Consider the following 15,285-nt stretch of genomic DNA (forward strand, 5'->3'; position numbering starts at 1 on the left):
GTGCAATAATTTCTTTTTTATCTTATTTTGTGCAATGCCTTATTTATATTGTATTTATAATTTCTTTTCTGTCATTTGTTTCTAATACGGTTTTTATTTTGTGGGTTATTCTCTATCGCTATGCAGCTGCTGTGTGAGTGTATGAACACTGGTAGTGAAACAGACTGTGATGCGAGGGCGGCGCCAGCTAAAATCTTGCCTAGGGCATCAAATTGGTCAGGGCCGGCACTGTGTCCCTCTGTCATTCATCACAGTCCCTTAATGTTTTCCTTGAAGGAATATTTCAAGATTATGGGTAGTCTCCCCAAGTCTTATCACCACACTGAGGTTTCCAGGTTTTTGCCAAAACCAAAACTTGTGTTCAACCACTGTTTCTGTAGCCCGGATTGTAGCCATTGTAGATGCTGCACAGAAGCACTGAGCAGTTGATTAACCTGCTGGTTTTCTTTTGTCTAAATGAAACTCCCCATAAAAAAAAATTCTGTATGTATGGGTTGAAAAAAATAAATAATGAATAATAATAGTGAAATAAAATAGTGGTGTGTGTTTCTCATTTCCAGTTTTTTTAAATATGCCCTCCAGCTCCAGGCTTAATGCACACATTTGAGATGATCAGTCGTACTCTGAGAAAGAATTCAAATATGCTTATATTCCAAATTGCAGGGCTATTCCTTAATGCTCCATGTTTGACTGCAAGTGACACAGAAACCAGCTTTACCAACTACAACACCCCACTGAAGCTCATTGGGATTGTAGCCTATTATCAGCTCTGTGTTAAGAGACGCATTACACTGACATAATGTAGGAGGCTCTTGTGCCCTGACTAAATCAGTCTGGACAGGGAAAATGGAAGTCACTGTCAACACAGATGGAATGAGAAACACTGGTGAAATTTTAAAGGCCAGAAGAGGCTGGCAGAGTGCTGGGTGAACTATTCCTTCTTCTGGAGAGGAGATGAGTCTCTGGTGATCAAGTGACATACCCAGAGAATATCAAATCTGCCTGTTTCAGTCAGGAAGGCGACGGTGTATAAAACATGAAGGACTACAAAGGCAGCGTCCCTGTGCGAATGTGCATGCGAACGCAGTCCCTCACAATCCCAAAGATCTTTCACAAGATCCTGACAAAAACTTTCTTAGGTATGAAATTACAGTTTTTCTCAATTGCTAAAACACTAAACCCTATTGTCTGAACCGAATGCTCAGTTGCCTGAGCGCTCCTTTGGTTTGGCAAAACCATGAGCACTTTTCACCTGTTTAGACACAACTTGCCAACACATTTTCATTGTGATGCACCTGTGTTGTATAACGGTGAGCACAGGTGGCAAAAGTCAAACACAATTAAAACACAGGTGTCACCAGTTGAACACAACAACTCAAAACTGATCACACTTGTGGCTAATGATGTGAGGGAACAAGCCATTTCAGAGAGCACTGGTTTGTGAGGCACTACAATGGATAGAAATCTGAGAGGAGTTGGTGTGAGAGGTGGTCGAGGTGGTCGAGGAGGTCAAGGTGGTCGAGGAGGTCAAGGTGGTCTAGGAGGTGGAGGTGGTGAGCAAAGACAAAGAACAGTAATATGTAGGCTTACTGTATAAAAGCGCTAAATGCACAAGATTTCTGTTTATTGTACTTTTATATTTTTACCATGTACAAGTGCTAATGCGCAGGTTTTTTGTTTTGCAACATGCATTTAACCTACAGTGAACAATAAACATTTATTTCGAGAGCTTCACGTCCTGAGAATTGTGTTTTCTATTTTTCTACGTAGTGTTTAGTGACTGCTCAGTAGTGTTTTTAATTTTGATTGACTCGGGGCACGATTTGACAACATAGTTCAGTTTTGAGCACAGATTAAACTGTTGTGAGGTGAAAGTTTGGTTTTGCAAGAAGAGTCTGAGGTTTTGTGAATGTAGCTTGAAAATTGGGTTTTGTGTTCACAGTTTAGAGAAAAGGAGAGCTGCTTTCCAGAAATGTGTCTTAGCAATCGAGAAAAACTGTAACAACACAAACAGGAATTGCTTGTTTCATATCAACAACTGTCATCATACATCTCATAGTTATTCTCTATAAATACACAAGTATTGATTTAACTCCCACAAATGTTGAAAAATACACTAAATTATTACTTTATATGGGAAAGGAAGGAAAACATAAATATCTGGATAAGTACACAAAACAGCTTCTCTACGACTGCATCAGAGGTCAGAGCGTTAGCCTTAGCCGCCCTGACATCAACCGAGCAGAGGTAACACACTGATAGTAAAACCTATCCATCTATTTACAGTTGAATTCAGAAGTTTACATACACCTTAGTCAAATATATTTAAATTCAGTTTTGCACAATTCCTGACATTTAATCCTAAAAAAACTTTATATCTTAGGTCAGTTAGGATCACTACTTCATTTTAAGAATGTGAAATGTCAGAATAATAGCAGAAGGAATTATTTCTTTCAGCTTTTATTTCTTTCATTGAATTCTCAGTGGACCAGAAGTTTACATACACATTGTTAGTATTTGGTAGCATTGCCTTTATATTGTTTAACTTGGGTCAAACGTCTCAGGTAGCCTTCCACAAGCTTCTCGCGATAAGTTTCTGGAATCTGAGTCAGAGTTAGAGGCCTAATTGCTTGCAAACACCTTCTCAGTTCCTGCGCAGATTGAAGTCAGGGTTTTGGCACTGAGTTTGAAGGTAGGCCTTAAAATACTTCCACAGGTAAACCTCTACTGAATTCTGATTATGTCAGTGAGCCTATCAGAAGCTTCTAAAGCCATGACATCATTTGGTCCAAGCAGTTTCAAAGCACAGTCAACTTAGTGTATGGAAACCTCTGTCCCACTGGAATTGTGATATATTGAATTAAAAGTGACACAATGCCTGTAAACTTAATCTATCTTCTAATATAGATCTCAACTTCTTGAATTATTATTTTGTATTTATTTTTATTTTTTTCCAAGTCCAGGTCGCAGCGAGTTTCCCCAGACTTCCTTTTCTCCAGTAATCCCAGAAGTCCTTCAACTTTTCTAACATTTTGACAGTGTTTTATCAAAAGCTGGAAAACTATTTCTAAATCAGTCATTCCTCCACATCAAATCCCTCTCTGGATACTAAAAGTCATCAATACAAATCCTCACACTCCACATTTCCCATTCTCTATATGTGTGTCAAACCAGGATTAGTCTTTAAATAACCATCACAACTGTAATAAGAAAGAATAAATCCCAGGTGCTAACCGTAAATCAATCTCTCAACACATAAAGCGAGCACATAAAATATCACTCTCAAAAAATTCCTCCACATCTGAGCCTTTTAATCGAATATTGACTCAAAATCTCTCATGTTGTAAATGTCTCTCCCTGGACCTTATTCGTTGTTCATCTCCACACGGCTAAATCTGAGCTACGTGGTACAAGTGAGGAGGGAAATTGGGAGGAAGAGAAGAAGAGGTGTGCCGCCCATCCATTCTTATCAGTCCGCTCATGAATCTATATATGTGTGACCAAATCTATTTAGCTCAGTAGTTAAACTTCTAAGTCCAGCAGAGAGACTGTGACAAATAACCTGCTGCTGACTCAGCCTGGGGCAGTCAGTATAATGCTGTACCATTTGACATTTGGTCCATTTTTATATCATGGTAATATGACTGAAATAGGCTCTTAATCACTCACAGCGCAGAGGGAACAGGAAAGTTAGAGTTGGTGAAGGATGGGAAGAAAAAGGTAAGAAATCACATTTCTGTTGTGTGAAGTCACAGGCAGACACACACACAAACAGGTATTTTCTTAATGTTCCTCACAAACAAACACACTCAAGTTCACATCTCTGAGGTGATATATTGTGATCGTCATTGCCTTGTCGCACAACAGCAGACTGGACATCATTGAGGATGCAGTATGAGGACACTGAATACAAAACATTCATACTTGTGAGGTCAGGAGAATCATTTGAGCAATTGTAGCTGTGTAATACATTTTTATTCATAATGCAACACATTGTTCTAAGAGGAAAAGACTGTGGAAAAGAGAAGAGAAGAGAGGAGAGGAGAGGAGAGAAGATAAGAGAAGAGAAGAGGAGAGGAGAGAAGAGAAGAGAAGAGAAGAGAAGAGAAGAGAAGAGAAGAGAAGAGAAGAGGAGGAGAGGAGGAGAGAGAGGAGAGGAGAGGAGAGGAGAGGAGAGGAGAGAAGGAGAGGAGAGGAGAGGAGAGGAGAGGAGAGAAGAGAGAGAAGAGAAGAGAGAAGAGAAGAGGAGAGGAGAGGAGAGAAGAGAAGAGAAGAGAAGAGAAGAGGAGAGGAGAGAAGAGAAGAGGAGAGAAGAGGAAGAGAAGAGAAGAGAAGAGGAGAGGAGAGGAGAGGAGAGGAGAGAGAAGAGAGAGGAGAGAAGAGAGGAGAGAAGAGAAGAGGAGAGGAGAGAAGAGAAGAGGAGAGGAGAGGAGAGAAGAGGAGAGAAGAGAAGAGGAGAGGAGAGAAGAGAAGAGGAGAGGAGAGGAGAGAAGAGGAGAGAAGAGAAGAGGAGAGGAGAGGAGAGAAGAGGAGAGGAGAGGAGAGGAGAGGAGAGGAGAGGAGAGGAGAGGAGAGGAGAGAAGAGGAGAGGAGAGAAGAGGAGAGGAGGAGAGGAGAGAAGAGAAGAGGAGAGAAGAGAAGAGGAGAGGAGAGAAGAGAAGAGGAGAGGAGAGAAGAGGAGAGAAGAGGAGAGGAGAGGAGAGGAGAGAAGAGAAGAGAAGAGGAGAGAAGAGGAGAGGAGAGAAGAGAAGAGGAGGAGAGGAGGAGAGGAGGAGAGGAGAGAAGAGAAGAGAAGAGAAAAGGAGAAGAGCTGGATTAAAGGGTTCAGAATGCTTCAGACGAACTAGTTCATACTAAGTGTCGTCCATACAACAGCTACAGGAAAAAATCCTGCTGTCATGGAGGAATGTGATGAAAGATGCAACTGGGGATAATGACACTCACTTTTGGACAGTTTATCCTCCAAGGCATTGATGGTGTCGTTAATGAATATATGAATGAATAAATGAACTTGTTTATTTGATGATCAAAAATTCATATAACACTACACTGCAGTCATCACATTAAAAATCATCAAGGAGGGAAACACAGTAAAGCCAGAAGGCTTATTTTCAATACGATACAATTAACATATACTGTAAATAGCAAATAAATAGCAGCTGTGTCGACATTCTCAGCTTTTCTTGATTACAAAAGTTACATAATTTTAAATTGAATATATATGGTGCTTCCTTTAAGGCCACTTTAAATGTGCTCTGTGAAACACTGTACTGCTGCACTGTAGAGAAAAATTTATTTTTGCCATTAGGCTATTGAATGTAAAAAAAATACATTTTAAAAAGTATAAGTTGGCTGTTTGGCTCTGCTTGCCTATCTGAGGTGCAAAATGTCTACATAACCTGCACAAAATGTTTATTTTCAGCCTGAAAGAAACATGGGACACTAGCTGGCAACAAAAGACTGATCTGTGCTCTCGGGTTGTGTTTGTTGACGAGGTGTTATCGCTAGTGCTGAGAGACGAATCCATCAGAGTCGACTGGACAGTGGGCAGATTCTCAGTCTGTCTGCACCTGCCGAGCAGCTCACGCTAGCTAGCCAGCTATCTGCAGATATCAGGCTGAGGTCTTGACCGAAAACACAAGGAGATGAATTGATGGATGTCTGTCCTTTACTTAATTGAAGCATCTTGCACTGACGACGACAGCATTATTGATGGTCTGAAATGCCTGAGTATGCAAAAAGGTAGGTGCTTTGAGATAATGTCTGTTCACATTTTCACTCAGTAGAAGTTTAACAAAAAGAAGAGGAAGAAGGAGAAAAAGGAAAACTTGCTCACAAATCACTCATGTAAAGGGCCGAAACACTGGCCTTGGATGTGAGTAAAACAACCCCATTAGACGTCTTCTCCCTGTGAGGACACCGCTTGCATTTTTTGTTTGGTCGTTTATGCTGATGAAAATCTCGATCTAACTAATCTAAAGGTCTTTTTGCTGTGTCCTTGAGAGCTGAAGATGATCCTGAAAATGAGTCCCCATGCTGCTGGATTTATATTCACAACAGTTAGTAATGGGACATTCCCATACAAGATCACTGCGTCACTGTGAAGTTGAGTCCTTGCTCGAGGGAACCTCAGCAGTAGTTACAAAATAAGAGCAGTCTTTGGGTATCAGGTCTTAGGTCTTGGCCTAATTGGTCCGATGGCTCAGACCAGCGATATTCTGGCCAACAATAACAGCTTGAATCTGTGCTTTCTGTCATGCCTACGCCACACTTCCTCCCCCGGCTCATTTTTCTCTCTCTGTTTGTGTCTATGTTATTTGCTTTTCAGAGCCAGTCATGCTTCCCCTGTCTACCAACACCCTCACTGTGTCTCCCTGCTCTGCACACTTGTTCCCAATCACCACATCACCTCAGGAGATGATGTCTCCCCAGCCACTCCTCACTGGCTCAGCAGCATTTTCCTCCTGTTACTGGTCAGACTGTGTGTGTTGCCTTAGTGGTATAGTTGTTATTGTATACCTTGCCTTTTTCTGTGTGAGCTTATCTGCTGCAGATGCCTGGTTTACCTGCTGATTGTACAAATTTTAGGTCAAAATCTTGTTATACGTGTCACATTTCAGCTCTCAGTAACCTTATCCTGCACCGCAGCACTCGCCTGTCATCCCAGGTTAAAAACAGCCCCTATTAGACGGCAAGAATGAAATGCAGCTGTACTTTGAGGCTGGGAACCTCCGGCTTAAATCAAGTAGTAACAAATTAAGTAATTATAAAGCTAATGGGGCTGGTGCCTTTTGTAGTGGAATAATTTTAACCTAACACATTATTCATGGAGAGAAGCTGAAGAATGACGAGCATAATAACGAAGGCGTGAGATAAATGACAATAACTCAAGTTCCTTTTAAGCATAAAGCATTTCAAAGAAGACTTAAATCACTTCCCAAAATTGTACTACAGTCACTCAGTAAAACCAATTGTGTGTCAGTCAAACCCAGCAGGTCATGATATTTCTGAGCGAAGCATGTTACATCTGAGTCTGTTACAACAACTCAGCTCAGTGATGGGTTGCACCTATGCTCAATTTAACCGGGAGTGATTTTCTGTAAGTGCCACTCAGACCATTAGCTTTCCCAAACAGGTATCAGTGAAGAGCAAAGGACCTTGGAAAGCAAAACCCTTCAGGAGGAGAAGAAAAGCATACCTGTTGCCATGACAACCACTGAAAATAATTCAGGAGGACAGCAGGTTTTGATCAAGGCTGTATTAGTTTGACTCTAGTGCCATCTTATGGTTAATATCACATTAAAGTCACATGCTGCTGATAAAACTGAAAATTTACACTTTTTTTTTTTAAATTAAGAATTACAACATGGAGCCCACAATCATACACAACCATCATCCAGCAGAGGAGTGAGAGCAGCGTTCTGTGCAACTTTTAAAAGGTAGTATACGTTTGGACACATGATAATTTCAATAGATTTGTGCTCACTGTAGGGAGATTACACTGCATGTCATTATCACACAAGATGATGAAGAGTGACAGCAGGGTTTACAGAAAGCTAGGAGGATAACTCAGTATGTGTCAGGTGCAGAGCAAACTAATGAAAACATGTACTTTGGTGCCACCTGGTGATACCTGTGTCTTTGTGTGCACTGCATTGTGTGTGTGTGTGTGTGTGTGTGTGTGTGTGAATTTTGATGTTAAAGATAAAAGGGAGAGAGGGGAAGTGAAGAAACACTGTTATTCAGTATTTCTATATCAAAGTCAAATGGGCATTTGCATCAGACAAACTGAATTCAAACAGTTTGAGTGAAGCATGGTCAGAATTAAGAGTGAGTTCAATGTGTGTGTGTGTGTGTGTGTGTGTGTGTGTGTGTGTGTGTATGTGTGTGTGTGTGCTTGACAAGGTAATGTACAAATGTTTTCTGACAGTATGGGTCTTGACAAAGGCCAGGGACCTGTGGAGAGAGAGGAAACTGTGTAGTTTCATCCAATCATCAGCCAGTCCTCTGGGCAGAACGCTGCAGTAGGCCTCCATGTATCTAATCATGGCTCTCACACACTTTGTTATCCTGGAGAATGTATGATCTCGTGGAAGTGTGAGATCTTTTGCCTATCACTCAGGTTGACTAAGAAAACTGCAGCCCTGGGAAAATTGCAGAACCGGCAAAATACAAGCCACAGAAAAGGTGAGAGGTGAATGAATGAATGAAGCTACAATTCCTGTTGTTGTTTACAACAAAAACAAATAAAAGAGATTATTTCAGACAAAGGCATTGCAAGATTAATTTGTCTAATGAAATATATTGGGATGAAATGTAAAAAAAACAAAAAAAAAACAAACATGTTATATCACATGTTAAAGAATATGTAATATACTAAATGACAAAAATGCTGGTAAAATATGTGTTTACTCAAAACAGCATTCTGTGGAGGAAATGAGTCTTCAAAACTTTTCTACACTTTAAAGTGGCAAATTAGAATTAGAACATTTTCATTTAAATGTCTTTTAAGTCACTGTCTATAGCAGAATGAGTTAACACAGTGAGCTGAGCCTATGACCCACTGATAAATCATATATCTGCCATATTATCTGCCAGAACTCCTGGGTGCATATAATTTAATAACATGTATAATAATATGATTATTAATATATAATAATACAATGCTTCAAAAACACACCTGCAATTACCATGTACTGCCAGAGGTGCCGCCAAAGATAACAAAACAGAGATCTTCGAGATGGCTACTTTGAATAATCTTTGTGTGTGTGTGTGTGTGTGTGTGTGTGTGTGTGTGTATGTGTGTGTGTATGATAACTGATGTCATGTTTTATTTTCAACTGCATGCAACAAAAAATAACCTCAAATTTTAGTACCATAATAATGCAACAGTAACCTCAATTATATCAATACAAACTTTATAAAATGCAATACTTCTCTGTGATATTTGTCTTACAGTAATTTCTCTCTGTGAACAAGGAAACAAGAGAAACCTAAGAGTGAAGAGAGAAAAAGAGTGTACCAGCAAAAAACATAAATATTCAAACAAAGGAAATGCTAGTTAAGAGAGAATTGTTTTCTGACATTGTTTGAAATATTAATGCAAACATCTAATTGAGATTTTAAGTATTACTGGTGTAAGAGAATACACTTCAGTGTGGTGTGTAAAACAATTTTTAAAACTATTTAAAAGCAGTTCAAATAATAACTACATTTAAGGTGTATTTTACCATTTTTAGTTTTTAAAAAACACATTTTTAGGCTGCTGTGACTGAGTTCATTTCCTGAACACAAGCTTGATGTTTTTGTCTGAAATGTTTCAACATATATTGACGGTTGGGAGATGGAGCATATGTGTGAAGACTCACAGTCAGATTCATCGTGGTATATGAAGAGAGAACTTGATTTGATTTATGTTACTGAACACATCTTCTGAGCTGAAGGCTTCTTCTGTTTTTAGAAATAAAGGATAACAAATGTTAATATATAACCCACAGAATGTCTTCATCTCTTTGGTTAATATTTCATGTATGGAATCAATATGTTACCAACAGAACTGCTACTGGTGTCTTAAGAACTGCTCCCAGCGACATGTCAGGAAAGAGAGTTGCCTTTCAGTGGAGACACTCAATCGCATGATACCACCCCTCCATTTCTGTGTCCTGTCATTTAATATCTCCCTGCTGATCCATACTGCAAATACCCCCGTTAGACTATACAGATTAGGGGCATCGTATCCTGCATCAATGGTATTGTGTGCCCACATGGACGACTTATCCCAGGAGGGGGAGGGTCGGATTAAGGTGATCCCTGTATTCACTCGTTCATTGAGAGCACATTAAGGGGCCAAAACATGCTCCAACCCCTGCAAACTATGAGTATGGAGACTGTACTGTAATCACTTTGGCCTGAGAGTCACCGAAAATAGGCCATTTCTCAGATGTGTGTGTGTGCGTGCATGTGTGTGTGGGTGTGTGTGTGTGTGTCAGTTGGATGGTAGGTCAGAAGGACTCCACACACACTCAGAAGTGTAGTAGTGGAAGAAGGGTGGGGCTTCGAGGACTGTTGCGTGACAAGACTGAAGAAAACAGAGTGTAGCCTGGCGTCTCACTAACACACACGCACACACGTGCACTAAAACCCCCCATCCACATACACACACACATGCGCACATGCAGGCTCTTTACTCTTTTATGTCGCTTCAGGTTAGGTTAGCTGCCGTGCCTTTTCTTCACTTTTAGCTGGACTCTCATCCCCCCTTCACTCTCTTCTACTGACCTCTGTCCTCCTCCAGTCTTCTGCTGCATTTTCCTTTCCTCAGTATCTGAGAATCTGTCTTTCCTTTGACCCTCTCTGCATGTCAGTGTTGTGTGGACTATCCCATATTGACCTTATAGTAAATATGTGATCCTGAAAAGGAATGTAAGCTCATAATAATTTTGTCATAACATTGTTCTTGTATCTGCTTCTGCCTCACATGAGATGTTTCAAAAGAATAAAGAAGGTAAAAGTGAAGCCTTATTATTTCCCTGTGTGATGACTGTTGTTGTTAATTCATTCCTTGCTTATACAAGAGATACTTCTACTAAATATGTGAAGATTAGATGACCACAGCCTGTATTTAGAAGTGAAATATTTTATATTAACACAAAATTAGATGGAAAAAGTAACTTAATAATAACACTACTATCTTCAAAGTCTTAGTCTACATGCTTTAATCAAAACATAAATCAGGTCAACTAAAAACGCTATTCTCCAAATAATGAAGCTAGATTTTTTATTTTCTATTTTTTCAAAGTCATTTCTTTTCTGTATTAATTTCTCATTTATATCATTTAACTTCACCACAGTAGTATATGTGTACTGTACAGTTTGACATTTAGGTCATATGTATATTCTCACTATTTGTGTTTGATTGTTGAGTTGTTTTATCTAATCCCATTGTTTTATCCTTGTGCTTTACTTTTAGATTTTGCAGTGTTTTTGAGATGTGATGTTAGTTATGAAGTCCTTTTGTGTCCCACCTGGGTCTCCATCCAAAAAAAAACCCCCCAAAAAACAGAGAGTTAACTTTCCCTTCACTTCACTGATTTTACTTAAGAAATACATTTTAAAAATGGAAAATGGAAGAATATTGTTACATTAAGATGTAAGCCATGTAGACAATACCTCAATTTCACGCAACAACTAAAACACGTTTGACACTGATATGAAATCAGTCCCATCACTGGGGGGTTGACTAAAATGTTGACAATGTTCATCAGTACACTCACCACATCCTGAGTGAGGCTGTTTAAGTTTAACACTTCTTTCATTGTGTAATTGCAATTTCTGCTCATTTGTTCTCACTCCACAGTGTGAGGAGAAAAAAAGATTTAAAATTAAGTCAATTGAAGGAAACTTAAAGAAGTGAGAGTATTTGTGCCAAATAAAAGAGTGGAGCATTTATACATGAGCATCACTGTTGAAAATATGCAAACTTCTGTCTTTCAATTTTTTTCTTTGCAAGACGTTGCCTCACTAAGAATACACTGTATTACATTTCTAATATTTTAGTCTAATCTAATTTAACAAAAAAAAAATGAATTAATTGAAAGAAAGAAAGAAAGAAAGAAAGAAAGAAAGAAAAAAGAAATTATGGATATTTAAATTAGTCCTCTCACACAAGTCAAAGTCATTTGGTTATTTGAAGGTTCTTTTCTTTTTGCACGAAAATTAAAGCCAATCAAACATGAATCAAAGGGAACTACGTGAGAGGAAGAAAAACTGTCTTCAGCTACAAGATCGGCAACAATCACAGGTTTGCTTTTGTGTGGACAAAAGGAAAAAAACGAAATCCGTATCGATATTATTTAAAATATGCTATTACCCATTATTTGTCTCGAAAAAATCATTTTATCAGTGTCTGGTACAACGCGAATATACAATACATTATGAATATGGTTCTGACAGAGCAAGAACAAAATCTGGGATAATGTGTGACTGTCAGACTGTGTGAATACACGAAAACAGGCAGCTAATTCAAGGATGAAGACTGTGACACTGAGATGGTGTTAGAATTTACCTGCGGAACATTTACAGCAGAGCTCGCTCTCTCTCTCTCTCGCTCTCTCTCTGATAAGTGGAGTCATTTGAACAGTGATAATGGACCGTCAGTCTGCTCCATCCTCCTAATTTACTCCGCTCGAGCTGAGAGAGAGAGAGAGAGCGCGCGGAGCGGGCCTATAACTCGCGCGCTAGACCTCGTCCCCTCCGTGTGCGCTTCCTCTCATGCCCTCCTCTTCTTTCTCACGCGATCATAGAGAGATAGAGATAGATAGAGATAGATAGAGAGGGGGTGGGGGTGGGGGGGGTGGTGTGAGAGAGATTTTATTGCTTTGCGGCCTTTTAAAAACCCATTTAGTTGAGTTGTTGAACAGACCAGCAGCTGTAACTGCTTGAGGGCGCGAGGTTGAATAAACAGGCTTTAAAACAAACTTTGACCCGGGGGGGGGGGGGGGGGCCTCACATGATCTGCCTTGATGGATTTGATTTTTCATTATGGCGCAAATGAATTGAGATTCATAGCTTAACTGTGGTCAATATGCAGCTAATCTGATTTCTAATAAGTGATTGGTGGCTAACACAGGGTTATTAATGTTGGGAAATATTTAACACCGAGTTTGTTCTTTTCCGTGGATTAATTTCAAACCGCAACGTGATAGCCTGGTAAATTATGTCCCCAGTTCGGCCTACTGCGAGCTGCAAAGACTTCATAATAATCATGCATCTCCAAATAAAAGCAGCTCTTTACAAAAGTATATTCACAGTCTGTTTTTGCTGTTGCGTGGCTGTTAAAGAGCTCTAGTTGTCATAACTTGGGTGTGAGGGTTCCCATAGCATTACAGCATAATTAACAAGGTCAGATTACGTATTCAGAGCAGCAACAGTGTTTAAAATCTCTTTGATGAAGTGTTTTCATTATTTTGTCTACACTCATGACCTCCAGTTCTCCCTTTTCATTCGCCACATGACCAGATTCCTTCTTTTTTTTTCAAATCCCGATTCTGATCGTGTATTGAACGCTGGGCAGGTCCCGGTCTTTTACGCACACGGATCTATTTGTCATAAGCTTATTACTGGAGGTCAGCGAGTCCCCGAGCCACATGTTCTCAACCAAGGTAAGAAATGATGCAGATATATTACACCATGTCCTTCTCCAGAGAGCAGAGAGAGAAAATACGGTACCTCGGGTTCTGCAGGGCTGAGAGAGGAAATTCACAAAATCCATGTTTATTCTCGGAAGCATAATTTAGTTTTGGTTACTCACGATATGAGCTTAATGTGCCCAAACGAAAAAATGCTTTTTAAACTATAAAGAGAAGCGTGATTATACTCTACAGTTAATTTACAGTGACCTTTCTTCTATATTTATATATCGGTGTGTTATAACAGTGAGTTTTTGAGCATGTGATAATTTAATCTAATGACCAACCAAACTTTTTCTGTCCTGTTGTCGTGCCTCGTTTCCCTTATTTGAAGGTGTTCTTTCGAGGGACGCAGAACTTTCTAAGCACTCTGGAGCAGGAGAGCAGGATTTGCGCACAGGGTCGGTCGAGGGGGAAAGGTCCCCGCTTTTCAGCCCCTTTGTACTGGGCTGACGAGTACGTCCTGACAGGGGTTAACGTACCGTAAAGAGGTTAAACAAACGGACATTCCCGTTAGAAATCCTCCAGACACATAAGGCCTTATAAGCGGAGAAACTGGCAGTGGTGGTCTCGAGTTTTATCCAGGAAGGGAGGCTAAACTGCCCTGATTCATTTTAAAGCTTGGCCTCTTTTTTATAGACATTTTTTGTTTGTTTTTGTTTTAATAAATTCAGTCTAGTTCTTTGACAATAAGCTGAGGAGAGCTGTAAAGAAAATAAACAATATGTATTTAATTTCACCTGGTTCTTATGTTTGATATTCATTAACAAGTACATACATTTATTTTGATTTAACCCGACAGATCTGTATGACCAATGACGATGTTCACAAATGTTTTGAGCAGCTATAGCTGCTAAAAAATGCTCCAACCTGAACATATTAACAAAATGAATATGAGATTTGATGTTTATGTACTCTATGGGTCAAACGTTAGAGAAACTCTCAATTTCTGCAGCTTTGCTTTAAATTTACACAATTCAGTGTCTCAGTGTTTCTGACATTAAAGCACAGAAGAAATAAACAATTGGAGATTTTAATGGAATCTTCTTGTTGAACTAAATTTAATCTAAATTTTTCACTCATCCATCAGCCGAACACACTCATGTTCTTTCTACAGTGGAAATCAAACATTATTCAGAAAGTTCATCCCAGCAGAGCTGCAGAAGTTCCTACAAATGTGTTGCACTTGTAGTTTGTTTTTCTTTACACCTTCTGTCCAGCTCAAACCAGCTCCATGGGGTTTAAGTCTGGAGACTGTGCTGCTCTTCATCATGTGAAGCCACCGCCTGCTTCTTTTCTTCTAATGTTTTGGCTCATTATCTTATTGTAGAATGAAACCCTGACCAACCAGCCTGTCTTCCTCCCTTACATGTTTTTTTTCTCACCACTCAGATAGCAATATACAGCGCTACTTCCTGCAGTATGTGTTGTATATAATGCCTTAGAAGGTGCAGTAACAGGGTGTCTTTGTATAGACAGAAGGTTTGTAAGTCATCACCTGTATAGGATTTGCATCAACTGTCAAGGCTGCATGTATTCCACTGCTGCAGGAAAGCTGTAAATTAACCACTTTCTTAATCCCTGAAAAGGGATAAATTTTAACCTTCAGTTTACCGATTACCTTCGCACCATTTTAAGCTTTTTCCCTGGCTTAAATTTCAATACAAACTGGAAGAATGGGGGGTTTGACTTGTAGTAAAAAAACAGGCACACTTGAACTTTAAAGCCTATGACTCACAGGTTTAACATTCCTCTTGATGTCAGCAATACAGACTAAGTACATCATAGAAAATAAACAAGTAAATACAATTACTGACATTAAAGATAAGTCTTTCGTTTCTTACGCATTTTGCATCTTATAGGCCTGCGTTGAATTTTCAGATGTTTGAGTTTTGTGAGACACTGCACAGAAGAGGAAAACAAATACTAACATTAGATTCTTTAACAGAATAAATCCAGATCAGGTGGAGCAGCCCAGCTTAGATGTAATTAACATTTCCTTCCGATAAAATCCATTTGGATGTAATTTGATGTGATAGTTGTGCCATTTTCTATCAATGAAATCCAGCCTGTGGTTAAAACCCTTGAACCTGAACAT

Source organism: Seriola aureovittata, chromosome 3 (genome assembly GCF_021018895.1).
Source record: "Seriola aureovittata isolate HTS-2021-v1 ecotype China chromosome 3, ASM2101889v1, whole genome shotgun sequence".
Taxonomy (NCBI): Eukaryota; Metazoa; Chordata; class Actinopteri; order Carangiformes; family Carangidae; genus Seriola; species Seriola aureovittata.